The sequence below is a fragment of the Saimiri boliviensis genome, chromosome X (assembly GCF_048565385.1).
Source record: "Saimiri boliviensis isolate mSaiBol1 chromosome X, mSaiBol1.pri, whole genome shotgun sequence".
NCBI lineage: Eukaryota > Metazoa > Chordata > Mammalia > Primates > Cebidae > Saimiri > Saimiri boliviensis.
The window spans coordinates 76,788,150-76,805,037 of NC_133470.1; the positions used below are offsets into that span (position 1 = coordinate 76,788,150).

Consider the following 16,888-nt stretch of genomic DNA (forward strand, 5'->3'; position numbering starts at 1 on the left):
GAACAGGTTAATGAATCCAGAAATCAAGCCACACACAACCACCTGATCTTTGACAAAGTCTTCAAATGCAAGCAATGGGGAAATGATTGCCTACAAAATAAACGGTACAGGCATATCTGGCTAATCATCTGCAGAAGACTGAAACTAGACCCCCTTCCTTTCCCTAACATTAGTTCAAAAGTCAACTCAAAATGAATTAAATAATTAAATGTAAAATCCAAACCTATAAGAACCCTGAAAGAAATCCTAGGAAATACCATTCTGGATATAGGCCTTGGCAAAGATTTCATCACAATGACTCCAAAAGCAATTGTAACTAAAAGAAAAATTGACAAATCGTTCCTAATTAAACAAAATAGCTTCTGCACTGCAAAATAAACTATTAATAGAGTAAACAAACAACTTACAGAATAGGAGAAACTGTTTTCAAACTATGCATCTGACAAAGGTCTACTACCCCAAATCTATAAGGAACCTAAACAAATTAACAAGCAAAAAAAAACACAAAAAGAAGTCATTAAAAGTGGGCAAATGACATGAACAAACACTTCTTAAAAGAAGACATACACGTGGTCCACAAGCATATAAAACAGCTGAACATCACTAATCCTTAAAGAAATGCAAATTAAAACCACAATAAGATACCAAGTTACACCACTCAGAATGGCTATTATTAAAAAGTCAAAATATAACAGATGCTGTTGAGGTTTCAGAGAAAACAGAGTACTTACACACTGCAAGTGGGAATGTAAATTAGTGCATATCCTGTGGAAAGAAGTTTCGAGATTTTTCAAGGAACATACAAAAGAACTACCATTCTACCCAGCAATCGTATTTTGGGGTATATATCCAAAGGAATATAAAGTTTTCTACCATAAAGACAGATGCACACATAGGTTAATTTATAGCACTATTAACAATAGAAAAAACATGGAGTCAACCTAAATGCCCATCAACATTGGACTAGGTAAAGAAAATGTGGTACATATACTCCATGGACACAGTCAGAACGCAAATGAAATAATGTCTTTTGCAGCAACATGGATGGAGCTGGAGGTCATTATCCTAAGAACATTAATTCAAAAATAGAAAACCAAATATCACGTGTGCTCACTTATAAATGGGAGCTAAACACTGAGTGCACATGGACACAAAGAAGAGAACAAGACACTTGAGCCTCCTTCAGCATAAGGTGTGGGAGGATGGTGAGGGTCAAATAACTACCTATCAGGTATGATGCTTATTGCCCAGGTGGTGAAATAATCTGTCCACCATGCCCACATGACTCTAAGTTTACATGTGTCTGGCCATCTCACATAATCCCTGAACCTTGAATGAAAGTTGGAAATAAAAAGAAAAAATATTAAAAAATAAAAAGCAGGGCCGGGCGCGGTGGCTCATGCCTGTAATCCCAGCACTTTGGGAGGCCGAGGCGGGTGGATCACGAGGTCAAGAGATCGAGACCATCCTGGTCAACATGGTGAAACCCCATCTCTACTAAAAATACAAAAATTAGCTGGGCATGGTGGCGCACGCCTGTAGTCCCAGCTACTAGGGATGCTGAGGCAGGAGAATTGCTTGAACCCAGGAGGCGGAGGTTGCGGTGAGCCGAGATCGCGCCATTGCACTCCAGCCTGGGTAACAAGAGTGAAACCCCATCTCAAAAATAAATAAATAAATAAATAAAAAGCAAATCTAGGATGTGGAAGAAAAATGGAAAGGCTACAGTAGAAATTACTAAAATAGAAAGAAATGCAATACAAAGTGTCAGCTAAACCAAACATTTATAATTTGCAAAGATTAATAAAATTGACATGCTTTTTTTTTTTTTTTTTGAGATGGAGTCTCTGTCATGAAGGCTAGAGTGTAATGACACCATCTTGGCTCATTGGAACCTCTGTCTGCCAGGTTCAAGCAATTCTCATGCCTAAGCCTCCCAAGTAGCTTGGATTACAGGTGTGTGCCACCACACCTGGCTAGTTTTTGAAATCTAGGGAGAGATGGGGTTTCAGTATGTTGACCAGTTCTCAAACTCTTGGCCTCAAGAGATCCAGCTGATTCGGCCTCCCAAAGTGCTGGGATTACAGGTGTGAGCCACCATGTCCCACCAAAAATTGATGTGCTTTTGGCAATATGATTAGGATGAAAAAAGCGAAGGCAGAAACAATACTAGTAATAAAAATTGGCACCTAAATATGATGCTGTAGACCTAGTAAAGATAATAAAATTTATTTTTAACTATATTACATCAACAAATGTTGATACTTCATATGAGATGGACAACTCTTTGAAAACTATAGCTTACCAAATGAACTCGCGAAGAGCTACAACTTATGAGTAGCCGTATAACTTTCATTAAATTGAATGAGAAGTCAAAAATTGTCCACTCTCATATCTGAGGTCTACCAACTTTGTAAATTCTACTGAACTTTCAGTGAAGCCAGTAATACCATAATACCCAAAGTTTTTCATAATATATAGAACTTGCATAACTATCATTCTAAAACCTGAGAAAAACAATGTGAGAAAAAGTGTACTAGCCAATATTGTTTGTGAATATATAGGCATTTTTTTTACCTTTTGTGTTTATGGGCGCATATACAGTTTCATTTCCTGAATGCACTGCCTAATTGCTGAAGTTTCGGGTGCAAATGATCCCATCAGCCAGATAATGAGCATAGTAGGCAAAATATTTAAGTAAAATACTATGCAGCCATAAAAACTGATTGTGCCCTTTGTAGGGACATGGATGAACCTGGAAACCATCATTCTCAGCAAACTGACACAAGAACAGAAAATCAAACACTGCATGTTCTCACTCATAGGTGGGTGTTGAACAATGAGAACACATGGAAGCAGGGAGGGGAGTATCACACACTGGGGTCTGTGGGGGGGAACTAGGGGAGGGACAGCAGGGGGCATGGAGTTAGGGAGGTATAACATGGGGAGAAATGTCAGATATAGGTGATGGGGAGGAAGGCAGCAAACCACACTGCCATGTGTGTACCTATGCAACCATCTTACGTGTTCTTCACATATACCCCCAAACCTAAAATGCAATTAAAATAAAACCTGAAAAAAATTTAATCAGAAAAATAAAAAATAATAAAAAATAAAATAATAGCCAAGTGAATCCAGCTTAGATTTAATTGAGGAACATAATATTGGTATATCATTAGAAAATCAGTTTAAGTAATTCGCCATTTTAAAAATTTTTAAAAGCCTTGCACTCCACAATTCATCATGGAATGGGCAAGCTGATTGAAAAACAAAATGATGAAGTAAGTGTTCTGAAATAATTAAAATAGTTTGTAATCAATGTCTGGTTTTACAAATAGAAAATCCTGAGAAGAAAATGAAATCTTCAAGTGGTGTATTTCCACAACCTGAAGGATAATTTGAAGATTTACTGATAGACTTTATTTAGTCGCCACATTCATCTTTATTTAATTTAATAGTAAATTGATATTAAACTTTATATGTATGTACTTGAAATTGTCTATATGTTTTCTGGTAAGGGAGATGTTTTTACATGTAGGAACACTGATGCCGTGAGAGTGACTGGAAAGCTTTTAGAAAGTATATCTCCTTTTCAGCGAATCCCCAGAGAAAATTCCAGTGACCAAAAAAAAAAAAAAAAAAATAGTGCACAAATTATAAGACATTATGGATGCATTATGCCAGAGTGTATTTTCATTAAGTGAACAAGGCTTTTAATGAACCACCAACTAATGAAAACCAGTCCTCTCACAATCTAGAGCCTTGGAGACTGGATATTCGGGAAAGGACATCAGAGAAAGATTGCCTTTGACCTCATTAGAAAGAATCCTACCCACTGAGATTCAAGATAATATTGACATCCAATGTAAGGAAGCTAAGAATCACAATAAAATGATATAGGAGCTGACAGACAAAATAGCCAGTATACCAAACAATGTAACTGACCTGATATGGCTGAAAAACACTACAAAAATTTCATAACACAATTGTTAAGTATTAACAGTGGAATAGACCAAACTGAGGTAAGATTCTTGGAGTTTGAAGACTGGATTTTTGAAATAAAAAGTCAAGCAAGAATAAAGAAAAAAGAATTAAAAAAAAAAACCTTGAAGAAATATGAGATTATGTATAGAGACTGAATCTATGACTCATTGGTGTTCCCTGAGGAGAATGGAAACAACTTGGAAACTATTTCAGGATATTACCTGTGAGAACTTCCCTAATCTAGCTAGAGGGGCCAACATTCAAATTCAGGAAATGCAGAGAACCCCAGCAAAATACTTTATAAGATCATCACCCAAAACACATAATCATAAAATTCTCCAAGGTTGAAATGAAAAAAATACATACTAGAGGCAACTAGAAAGAAAGGACAGGTCACCTACAAAAGGAAGCTCATAAGACTAATAGTGGACTACTCAGCAGAAACCCTGTAAGCCAGAAGAAATTAGGGGCATATATTTAACATTCTCAAATGAAATTCCTACTGAGAACTTCCTATCTGGGAAAACCATGCCTCAGAAACGAAGGAGAAATAATATATCTTTTTTAGACAAGCAAATGTTGAGGAAATTTTTTACCACCAGATATGCCTTACAAGAGCTCCTGAAAACAGCACTAAATATGAAAAGACAAGAACACTACCAGCCACTAAAAAACATGTTATAGGACACAGATCAATGACACTATAAAGCAACCAGATAAATAAGTTGGCATAATGAACAATTAACAGCACAATGTCAGGGTTAAATTCATACATATCAGTACAAGCATTGAATGTAAATGGGCTAAATGCCACAATTAAAAGGCACAGAGTGTCAAGCTGGATAAAGAACCAAGACCCAAGGGTATCTTCAGGAGACACATGTCACATGCAATGAAAACCATAGGCTCAAAAATAAGATGACAAATAAAATAAAATAAAATAAAATAAAATCTACCAAGCAAATGGCAAACAGGAAAAAAGCAGGGGTTGCAATCCTGATTTCAGACCAAACAGATCTTAAGTCAAAAAAATTTAAAAATACAAAGAAGGGTGTCACATAATGATAAAGGATTCAATTCAACAAGAAAAGCTAACTCTCCTAAACATATATGCACTCAACACAGGAGTACCCAGATTCTTTTTTTTTTTTTTAAATTTCAGAGTCTTGCTCTTGTCACCCAGGGGGAGTGCAGTGGTGCAATCCTGGCTCACTGCGACCTCTACCTCCCAGGTTCAGGTTCAAGCAATTCTTCTGACTTAGCCTCCTTAATAGCTGAGATTACTGTGCCCGCCACCATGCCTAGCTAATTTTTGCTTTTTTATTAGAGACGGGGCTGCACGATGTTGGCCAAGCTGGTCTCGAACTCTTGACCTTAGGTGATTCACCAGCCTCAGCGTCCCAAAAAGCTGGGATTACTGGTGTAAGCCACCGCACCTAGCCCATAAACAAGTTCTTAGAGACATTCAAAGACACTTAGATTTTCACACAATAATAGTGAGAGACTTTGACTGATAATATTAGACAGATCATCTGGCAGAAAATTAACAAACACTGACAATATTAGACAGATCATCAAGGCAGAAAATTAATAAAGATATTCAGAACCTTAACTCAAACCAGGACTAAATCTATCTGATAGACATCTATAGAATTATCCACTGAAAAAAACAATAGAATGTACATTCTTCTCATCTGTACATGGCACATACTATAAAATAGACCACAAAATCAGACATTAAACAATCCTCAGCAGATTTTTTAAAAATATCCATACCCTCAGAACACAGAATAATAAAAATATGAACAAAATAGCTCATAACCATATATTTATATAAAAATTAAACAACCCACTTCTGAATGACTTTTGGGTAGATAATAAAATTGAGGCAAGAACCAAGAACTTTTTTAAGTGAATGAGCACAAATATAAAACGTATCAGAATATCTGAGACACAACTAATACAGTGTTAAGAGGGAAATGTATAGCACTACATGCCCACATGGAAAAAGTGAAACAGATCTCAAATTAACAATCTAACATCACAACGAAAAGAAATAGAGAGGCGAGAGCAAACCAATCCAAAAGCTAGCACAAGACAAGAAATAACCAAAATTAGGGCTGAAGTGAAGGAAATTGAGAAATTAAAACCCATTCAAGAGATCAACAGAGCCACGAACTGGTGTTTTGAAAAAAAAAATGATAAGATAGATAGGCTGTTAGCTAGAATAATGAAAAAGAAAATACAGAAGATTAAAATAAACACAATCAGAAATGCTGAAGAGGATCTTACCACTGATCCCACAGAAATACAAATAACAATAATAAACTATTATGAAACCTCTATGCACACAAAGTAGAAAACCAAGAAGAAATGGATGAATTCCTGGACACATACATCTTCCCAAAATTGAAGCAGGAAAAAAACTGAATCCCTGAGCAGAACAATAATGAGTTCCAAAACGAATCAGTAATAAATAGCTTACCAATCAACAAAAGCCCTGGACCAGATGATTCACAGCTGAATTCTACCAGATGTACAAAAAAGATCTGGTACCATTCTTATTGAAATTATTACAAAAAAAAAAAAATGAGGACGAAGGACTCCTCCCAATTCGTTCTATGATATAAGCACCATCCTAATACCAAAACCTGGCAGAGACACACATAAGAAAGAAAACTTCAGGCCAATATCCTTGATGAACATTGATGCAAAAATCATCAACCAAACAGCAGCAAATGAAATCCAGTGGCGCCTCAGAAAGTGAATCCACCACGATCTAAGTAAGCTTTATCCCTGGCATGTGACGTTCATTTATCATATGCAAATCAATAAACGTAGTTCATCATATTAACAGAAAAAAAACCCATACGATCATCTTAAGACAGGCAGAAAAGCCTTCCAATAAATTCAACATTCACTCACGTTAAAAACTCACAGCAAACTAGCTATTGAAGGAACTATCTCAAAATAATAAGAGCCATTTATGACAAACCCACAGCCAACATCATACTGAATGGGTAAAAGCTGAAAGCATTCCCTTTGAAAACTGGAACAAGACAAGAATGCCCTCCCTTGCCAGACCTATTCCACATAATATTGGAAGCCCTGACCAGAGCAATCAGGCAAGAGAAAGAAATAAATGGCATCCAAATAGGAAGTCAAACTATCCCTGTTTGAAGATGACATAATTCTGTATCTAGAAAACCCCAGAGTCTCAGCCCAAAGACTCCTTAAGCTGATAAGCAACATCGGTGAAGTTCCAAGATACAAAATCTATGTACAAAAATCACTACTATTTTTATACACCTTCAAAAGCCAAGCAGAGACCCAAATCAGGAACACAATTCCATTCACAATTGCCACAAAAATAATAAAAATACCTAGGAATATATCTAATGAGGGAGGCAAAAAATCTCTACAATTAGAATTACAAAACACTGCTCAAGTAAATCAGAGGGGACAAAAACAAAACAAAACAAATTCCATGCTCATGGATAGGAAGAATCAAGATCCCTAAAATGGTCATACTACACAAAGCAATTTATAGATTCAATGCTATTCTTATCAGACTACTAATGAGATTCGTCACAAAACTATTTAAAAAACTATTTTAAAATTCATATGAAATAAAAAAAATAAATAAGAAAGAAAGAAAGAAAAAAAAAACAGCCTGAATAGCCAAGACAATCCTAAGCAAAAAAGAACAAAGCAGGAGATATCATTCTACCCTACTTCAAACTGTACTGCAGGGCTACGGTAACCAAAACAGCATGGAACTGGTACAGAACAGATACACAGACCAATGGAACAAAACAGAGAGCCCAGAAATAAAGCCACACACCTACAACTATCTGATTTGACAAGCAATTGGAAAGGATTCCCTATTCAATAAATGATGCTAGAATAATTAGCTAGCCATACGCAGAAGATTGAAAGTGGACCCTTTCCTTACACACCATATACAAAAATTAACTCAAGATGGATTAATAACTTAAATGTAAAATCCAAAATTATTGTTTTAAACCCTGGAAGACAACCCGAGCAATACCATTATGGACATAGGAACTCGCAAAGATTTCATGATGAAGATGCCGAAAGTAACAGAAACAAAAACAAAAAATTATAAACGATATCTAATTACACTCAAGAGTTGCTGCACAGCAAAAATAAATTATAATTAACAGACAACATACATAATTTGAGAAAATATTTGGAAACTATGCATCTAACAAAGGTCTAATATCCAGCATCTATAAGGAACTTAAACAAATTTACAAGAAAAAACAAAGAACTCCATTAAAATGTGGGCAAAGGACATGAACATAAACTTTTCAAAGGAAAACATACAGGCAGCCAACACTCATATGAAAAAAAAAAGCTCAGTATCTGATCATTAGAGGAATGCAAATCAAAACCACAATGAGATACCATCGCGCACCAATCATAATGGAAAACACATGCACACATATGTTCACTGCAGTAGAATAGTGGAAAGCTATCCCTGATACGTTAAACATTACCACTTATTGTTCTCCTGTGCTCTATAGAAGTAGTAATCTTACCTTTCCAATCAATATCCTAATTGCTACCAGGGACTTAAAAAAAAATCCTCTCTGGGTGATACCTTTACAAGGTATATTGTGCTTTCAGGCATCAAATATCAGAGACTCAGAAACTACCTATGTGAGTACAGGCAACTCTCCTATAACACTACTGGATTGAATCCAGTAGGGTTACTCACCAATAAGGTGTGGTTGTGCACACCTACAGTATACAATAGAGGGGCCACCTAAGAGCAAATTTGTTTTTGGATTTTATTCAGGAGCTATGATAATTTATTGACTAGGTAGATATAATTGACCTTTGTTCGAACGCCACTAGGTGGCCCTCCTTTCCAGCTTCAGATGGCCTACATTGGGGCTGCCTTTTCACGTTAAAATCTTGCTATTTGTCTGGTCTCCCTTCTGCCTTCCAAATCGCTTTTCCTGAATTTTTTTTTATTTTATTTTTTTTAGTACTTTCTATAATCAGACATTAAAAAGGTCAATAATCAAAATTAGTATCCATGTTGAAATAAACATGGACAAGCTTGTTTCCACAGAGGAAAGGTTCTTGTCATTCTCCTTGGGCCTCTCTTTCGGCAGTAGTCAGGTGCCAGCTGTATGGAATTTAAAGCTAATTTATAAATTGGGAAAAAATTTGGACTTTGTGGACAAACCCTCTCTGGAATTCAGATGGATAGAGGCTACCCTTTGACAAATAGATGGCAAGCTTGGTTGCTCTAAGGTTTTCTAATATTTACATTTCTGTTAATGAATCTCCAGACCATTATGAATTGTGTCAGCAGACTCACCACAAAATTGAATACCTCTTTAGATCAGGCAATCTTGCAGCATGCTATGGGCCTTGTTCTCCATCATATTCCAAACAAGGAGACTCAGACACTAATGAACTATACTTAGTGCATGAAATGACAGTTGTTCAATTTTGATTAGTTAATTCATGGAGACTCCTGCTGAAAGGTGACTTTAGTTTCTTGGCCTTGAATTGTGTTGTACTCACTCAAAAATTTAAAACACCCATATACACCTGTAGTTTGTACATCGAATGGTCTCATTTCAGTTGGAATAACGGAAACATAAAACATAAGAGTCATCTAACTTATTTTACTTTGTGAAATTGTAAATTCTTTACAACTGCTGGATCCAGAAAAGTAATTGTGAAGGCTGCAGAAGATGGTGTGAGTTAACTCCCCATGCCTATGGTTTTGATCAATCCTTTTGCGTGAAAGGATGACCAAATTGGGGGAATTGTTAAATTAAGTATGGTTTAAAATAGCCTTTTTACTTAAAGAACTGTACCCTAGTTTGATGTGTAAACAAGTTGTCAGCACACATAGGAGTATGCCCTTGTAACCAAGCAACAGTGTCTCAGTCAATTATAACAGCTGGACTTTCAGCTAAAGGTCTGAAAGCTGCTAAAAGCTGCTGAAAGCTTCTAAATTAATCCCAAATAAGGCAAATGCAAACTGCATCAATCAAGTAATCCCTACATGTAATTTTCTGTTTTCTGGTTGTAAATATCGCTCACCACCTTGGACGTAGGAGCACTCTGAATAATCTTTGGTCCAGAATGTCGCCTGGTTCTAGAAACTTTTACTTGCTCAAATAAATTTTGTTGAATTTAACTTGTCTTAGGTTTTTCCTTAACAAACTCTGTGAGGTAGATGCTGTTTTATCTCCATGAAATATAGTAATATGAAGATTATAAAGGTTAAATAGCTTTTCTAAGCTCTCATAATAAGTTACAGAGCAGCACTATTGCATCTGTCCTCTTCTAAATATTAAAACAATTTTAAGTTGAAGATTAAAGATTTTATCTTCCTTGCAAATAATTTCAGTATTTTTAAAGTGCCCAAATGGTAATATCATTTATATTTTTTAACAAGTAAGCAATTTGTAATTTATTCATCAAGTAAATTTCTTTAGATTTAGTGTCTGGTCTTAAGAAATCAGTAACAGAGTCAGAAAAATAGGTAAAGGGATGATAAAATGTGACAAGTTCTATACTAAATATTGGCGTAATATGCTATGGGAAATCAAACGACTGAATGAGACTACCTCTATCAAAAAATAACAGAATATTTCAGAGAAGGAATATTGAAAAGTGACTAGGAGTCGATCAGGTAGAAAGGGGGAGAAAGACATGCTAGACAGTGGGACCAACACAGAAGTATAAAAGTTCATGGCGGGAAAATGGCATGAATGGTGAAGAGACTATTTCAATAAAGGAATTGTATATTGCATGTGGTAAAGAGCAGTGGAGAATGAAGCAGAGGTTAACTGCGATCAGGTCATGAAGGACCTTATTTACGATGACTAATTTATCGTTATAGTGAAACTATTTGGAGCCATAGAAGATGTTCAAGTAAGAAATAAACATAATTGCATTTACATTTTACTTTTAGATTCTACTCTACGAATTTTACATTTACATTCTATCCCACCAACAATTAATGCTATTTACACCACATTTAGATTATTCTTGTGCCAATGCAAACCATGGGATGAGAACAGAGAATCCCAGAGGTAAGAAGGCTAAATATATGAATGCTCCTTTAACTAAACCATGTGAGAGATTATAAGTACCTGAGATAATACAAAGATAGAAAAAAAGATGGAAAATGTATGAAGAAGTAGAAATAGATTTAATTAAGACATAAGAAGGCACACTCCCAAGAAAACTTGGAAGTATGTCTGAGACTGCTGTCCATTAAAAAAAAAAAAAAAAAAAAAAAAAAAAGACACAGGTATTGAGTAGTCCATGGATGGTAAAGAGGAGGAGGACCCATATATGACTCCATGGCAGTTTCTCTTGGAAGTGACTAAATATGAGTTTCATACATAAATGAAAACATAACTTGCATTATGACTTAGTTTTGTTCAATTGCTCAGAGTTCAATTAGCTTTTGTTATCTTCATGGGAATTGATTGCACAGTTAACCTCAGCTGGCTTGGAAATTCTTCCCACTAGTACAATAATTATGTGAGAAGCTTTGCATAAATTATCATTAATATAATTCCACTAAAATGTGTTATTTGATTACACCTTATCTAATTTCTAAAAGAATTTGAAATAACTGGCACTGAAAGGCAGAGAAATATTGTTATATTTTAGAAAAAGAACTTGAAAACCACCATGGAAATTAGAAAATGTGTTTGTTTTGTTCATCACTATCACTTGTTTACTATTACAGTGCTTGGCCCATAGTGAATATTTGTCAAATAAGTAAATAAATTGAAAGCAAGTAAAAGACATGTAGGGACATGGATGAACCTGAAAACCATCATTCTCAGCAAATTGACACAAGAACAGAAAAGCAAACACCACATGTTCTCACTCATAGGTGAGTGTTGAACAATGAGAACACATGGACACAGGGAGCGGAGCATCACACACTGGGGTCTCTTGGGTGGGAAACAGGGGAGGGACAACGGGGGGTGGGGAGTTGAGGACAGATAGCATGGGGAGAAATGCCAGATATAAGTGACGGAGAGGAAGGCAGCAAATCACACTGCCACGTGTGTAGCTATGCAACAATCTTGCATGTTCTTCACATGTACCCCAAAACCTAAAATGCAATTTAAAAAAATCAAAAAACTAAAAAAAAAAAAAAAGACTCACATTAGGTAGGTACAATGTAAGAAGTATTATTGAAAATCTTTGAGTACATTAAGTTCTTTAAATTTGAAACATATTTTCCAAGAATTCTCAATGCAGTCAACGCTGAAGACTTTCCATAGAAAACCTGTAGCAAAACATCGTATTTTTCATAGCAAACATTTTAAAATCATTCATTCATTTATTTATTTATTTATTTATTTATTTATTTATTTATTTTTGTGAGATGAAATCATGCTGTCACCCAGGCTGGAGTGCAGTGGCACAATCCCAGCTCACCGCAACCTCCATCTCCTGAGTTCAAGCATAAAATCATGTATTTAACACACACACAAAAAGAAACCATAATTATAACAGGAGCTGCAATGTGCTACTAGCTCAATATTATCTTAAAACCTACTACTGTGCATTACCAGAAAATTCTGATTGTCAAACAGTTTTAGAAAGCTTCAAGGACTAATTTTGCCAGTAAAATATTATGAATTTGGTCGATTATTGTGTTAAATAAATATTAAACTCTAAATCTACAGGCATTCCGTTTTACTGTTGAAATTTCTTCCTAGAGTTTTCTTTTTTCATATTGTTACATTTTGCCAGCCAACCATAGATAAAAACACAATGCAGTATATTATACTCAGTCAATGGATTCTAAGTTATGCTTCTCACAAAGTCCACACATTTAATAAATATTATCTGCTATGTTGTAACAATTATTATCAGAAGTATTTTTAAATGAGAGGCAAAGACCAAAATAATAATAAGATGTGACCACAGAAAATATTAAAGAAGCCAAATAATCTACTAACAAAGCCAAATTAGAAAACAAAAAGAGTTTTATGTTAAGGATGGCAGAAAGATGACTTGCCATGAAATACATTTGTTTTCCAACTGCTTAAAATTAAGTTATGAATTCTAATTCAAAATACATACTTTCAAGCTTTAAGACACCCTGAAGCTAGAATGATCAATTCCTCTTGGCTTTCCTTAGATTTTCCTACTCTTAACACTGAAAGTCCAGTATTCCAGGAAACCTCTCTGCTCCATATTAATAGGGATGATTAATCACTCTATCTGAAACACATCAGAAGAAAAAAAACAAGAAAAACATTATTTTATACCACATAAATTCATCCACATGTTTTATTAAGCTCTGATCAAACTATTCATTTCAATGTAAAATAAAAGCAATTAACCTGAATCCACTTAATAAATTTTAAAAGGAACTATGTCCTTCAGTTTCATCATATGTTTTCAAGTAGTTTATTATCCTGAATTATACCTGAAAAGAATTAAGTAGTTCCAGTAAATTCAGAACTATATCTATCATTGCAAAATAATTATGTTACAACTCGATTGAATGTAACAGACTTTCACATATGTATTTTACTCTGTCTTTCACATACTGCTCTTCCGTAGTTATAAATTTCACAAGTAGTAACAGTTTAAACTAAGAAATTAACTCAACAAAAAGCTCATGGTTAAGACAGTTCTCTTCTTCACATATTACAGAATTGGTGGCAGATAAATTTATATAAGCAAAACATAAAATTTGGGGAATACGTTGACAATATGCATTAAAAAGCAATTTCAAAGTTGAAATGCTAATTTTCATGTAGAAGTAAAATATTTCTTAATAGGCCACTTTATTCTAGAAAATAATATTACAAACACTATTCTCATATTTTTATTCAGAAACAGACATAAACACCCTGAATCTTTATGGTGCCCTAATGTTTATATCTGATTCTTCACTAGGGTTTGAACCTGAAAACGAACTGTGGCCAATGGGATCCAAGAAGAAATATTCTGTGCTGGAATGTGGCTTCTGAGAAAGGTTTTCTTCCATGATTAGGAGTGATAAAATAGACAAATGTTCTGCCTTGCCTTTTCCTGCATCAAATATAGTCTGTCAGCATGAGATTCCTGGGGCTTCAGTTATAAGTATGGGAGGATGAGATTCCTCAAGGGGAAGACTGAAAGAACAAAAGAAGCCACTTATCCAACACCTGACCCATCTCTCTCTGGTATTCTTCATGTGAAAGTAACAAACCTCTAGGGTTTAATTCCATTTTGGTCAGGTATTCTAATACATGGCTGAAAGTATCTTAATTGATACTCCAGTTTTCCAACAACAGCAAAATACTACAGCTGTCAACATGATAAAAGGCAACTTGTTGGGTAAACAACTAAACTTACCACTTTGGTATTTGTCTTTACCTATTTCACTGTTTTTATATAGTTAGTTTTTTTTTCTTTCTCTGAATTGAACTATTATTCTGACTCAAGATGCATAGGACTAGTAATTTCTCCCAAGGACTAACATTATGCCAGCTGCCACTCATAAATGACAGAAAATCTTGTTATATGAATTATTAACATGTCAATACACAGACAAAAAGTTCCCAGAAATCTTTCCCACTTGAAATGTTCATAAAGGGAACTTCCAGTTTCCAGGTCACCATGTAAAGAACGTAAAGGTCAAGAGCCCTGTTCACACAACAACAAGAAAAGCTGAACAAGCTGAAAATCAACACGGTATTATTGATTCAGCAGAGAACCTAGGTCACAGGGCAAACCACTGTCCCCAAAATTGGAGAGGAAGAGAAGTAGATACAGAGAATAACAACTTATAGTAGCAGAAATCCACACCCAGAAATCCCCATGTTAACCAACCCAGATAGAAAAATCTAAACAGTAATTAATACATTTCTGGAGGATTTGTGTGAAAAAAAGTTTGAGAGTTAAAAGTTCCAAGGTGGGGCTAGTCTTAGAGATGCTTTCAGATTTTTGTGAGTTTTACTGCCGAGAGATATTCTGGGTTCTCACAGTGAACATCAGAGAACAATGCCTTAGTTATTTCAGCAGAAGGAGAGGAAAAGTATCCATTAGGAAATACTCCAAGAGCATTCAGTTTTTAACAAGGCCTGCCCTCAAGAAAGACTGTTTTGTCAAAGCTGTACCCACTGGGGTTTTACCAGAGGCCAACCAACCTGGAAGGAAAATATTCAACTATAGCAACATCTAGGCTCCCTGTATCACCTAGGTGGTGGAGGAAAGATGAGAAGCACTTACAAAGGTCATCGCACAGGGAAACAGGCTCACTAAAAGGCTGAGGTCAAATCATAGGGCAATATAACACTTCTCCTTCCACCCACATTCTAGAAATACATCAGTAAAGACTTATGTACCACAGTTACCCAGTATATCATGTCTTTATTCCAACCAAAAATTACAAAGGATAGCAAAAGACCACACAATTTGAAGAGGCAGAGAAAACATAAGATCTGGATTCAGATATGACACAGATTTAGGGATTATCTAATAGAAAATTTAAAATAACTGTGATTTAATAAGCCAAATATTCTAACGAAAAAAGTATCATCATGCAAGAACAAATGGGTAATGTAAGCTGTGAGACAGAAATTTTAAGAAAGAATACAAGGAAAGTCTACAAATCAAAAACAATGTAACAAAAAAGAAAACCTTCGACAGGCTGTTAGTAAATTGAAGATGGTCCCTGAAGGAAACAGTGAACTGGAAGATATGTCAATAGAAATTTCCCAAACTGAAATGCAAACAACAAAAATAAAAAAAAAAATTGAACAGAAGTGTGAGATGACTACAAAAGGTACATCATATATGTAATGAGAATACTGGGAAAAGAAGAGAGAAAGGAACAGAATAAATACTTGAAGCAATAATGACTGAGAATCTACTAGGATTAATGTAAGGCACCAAACCACAGTTACAGGAATTTCAAAGCACATAGAGCAATGTAAATGTCAAAAAGTCTACACCTGGGAAAATTATATTCAAACTGAAGGAAATAAAAGACAGAAACAAATCTTTAAAAGGATCATAAGGGACAAAAATATCTTAACTAGAGACCAACAAGGATATGAATTATATTGGATTCTTTTTTTAAATTGCAGCCTGTGCCGTCAGAACAGCTGCTGCAGTCAGAGGCAGCCAGAATCAGAGGGAAGGCAGGCAGGGCTGGGCAGGGCTATGCAGGGTGGGGCAGGCATCTGACCGCCCACCATGCACTGCTTTGGAAAAGGCTGGAAGCTTCCTAGCCCAGAAGTAATTCCTAGCTAGCTTTAGAGTCAGGGCCTCCAGAGCCAGAATGATGGCGGGAGACAACAAGATAGAGCAGGCCATGGATCCCTGGATCTGATGACGAATAATCGGATGCATGTTGTGAGAGAAGAGGTAGAGATCTCCAGGAGCAGATACTAGAGCTGGTGGATATGAACTCCCAGCTGGAGTGCCAGAACACCCTCTTGAAAACCCTGGCAATCTCAGAGCAGCTGGAGAAGTTCCAGTCTGGTCTGAGCCCTAAAAAGCAAGTTCCCAAATCCCAAGTGCCTGAGGCCCTTGGTGATTCTGCAGTGTAAGTGGTTCTGTCCCCAGAGTGAGCAGAGCCACTAATCTTGTTTAACCTAGTTTTTTTCCAGTTTGTTTTTGGTTCCCAAAGTATCATCTCATGAGAACTTTACATCTTGCATGGTTTGTGCCAAGAGATGTCCCAAGAACATCAGGCAGGGCATGGTGGCAGACACCTGTATTTCCAGCACTTTGGGAGGCTGAGGCAGGCAGATCACATGAAGCCAGGAGTTCAAGACCAGCCTGGCCAACTTAACAAAACCCCATCTCTACTAAAAAATACAAAAATTAGCTGGGTATGGTGGCACACACTTGTAATACCAGCTACCCGGGA

General features: G+C 35.9%; 1 pseudogene; it reads left to right on the forward strand.

The window, feature by feature from the left end:
- Positions 1-9,066: 9,066 nt before the first annotated feature.
- On the forward strand, positions 9,067-16,565 carry LOC101040519 (TSC22 domain family protein 3 pseudogene; annotated as a pseudogene).
- The last annotated feature ends 323 nt before the right edge of the window (positions 16,566-16,888 follow it).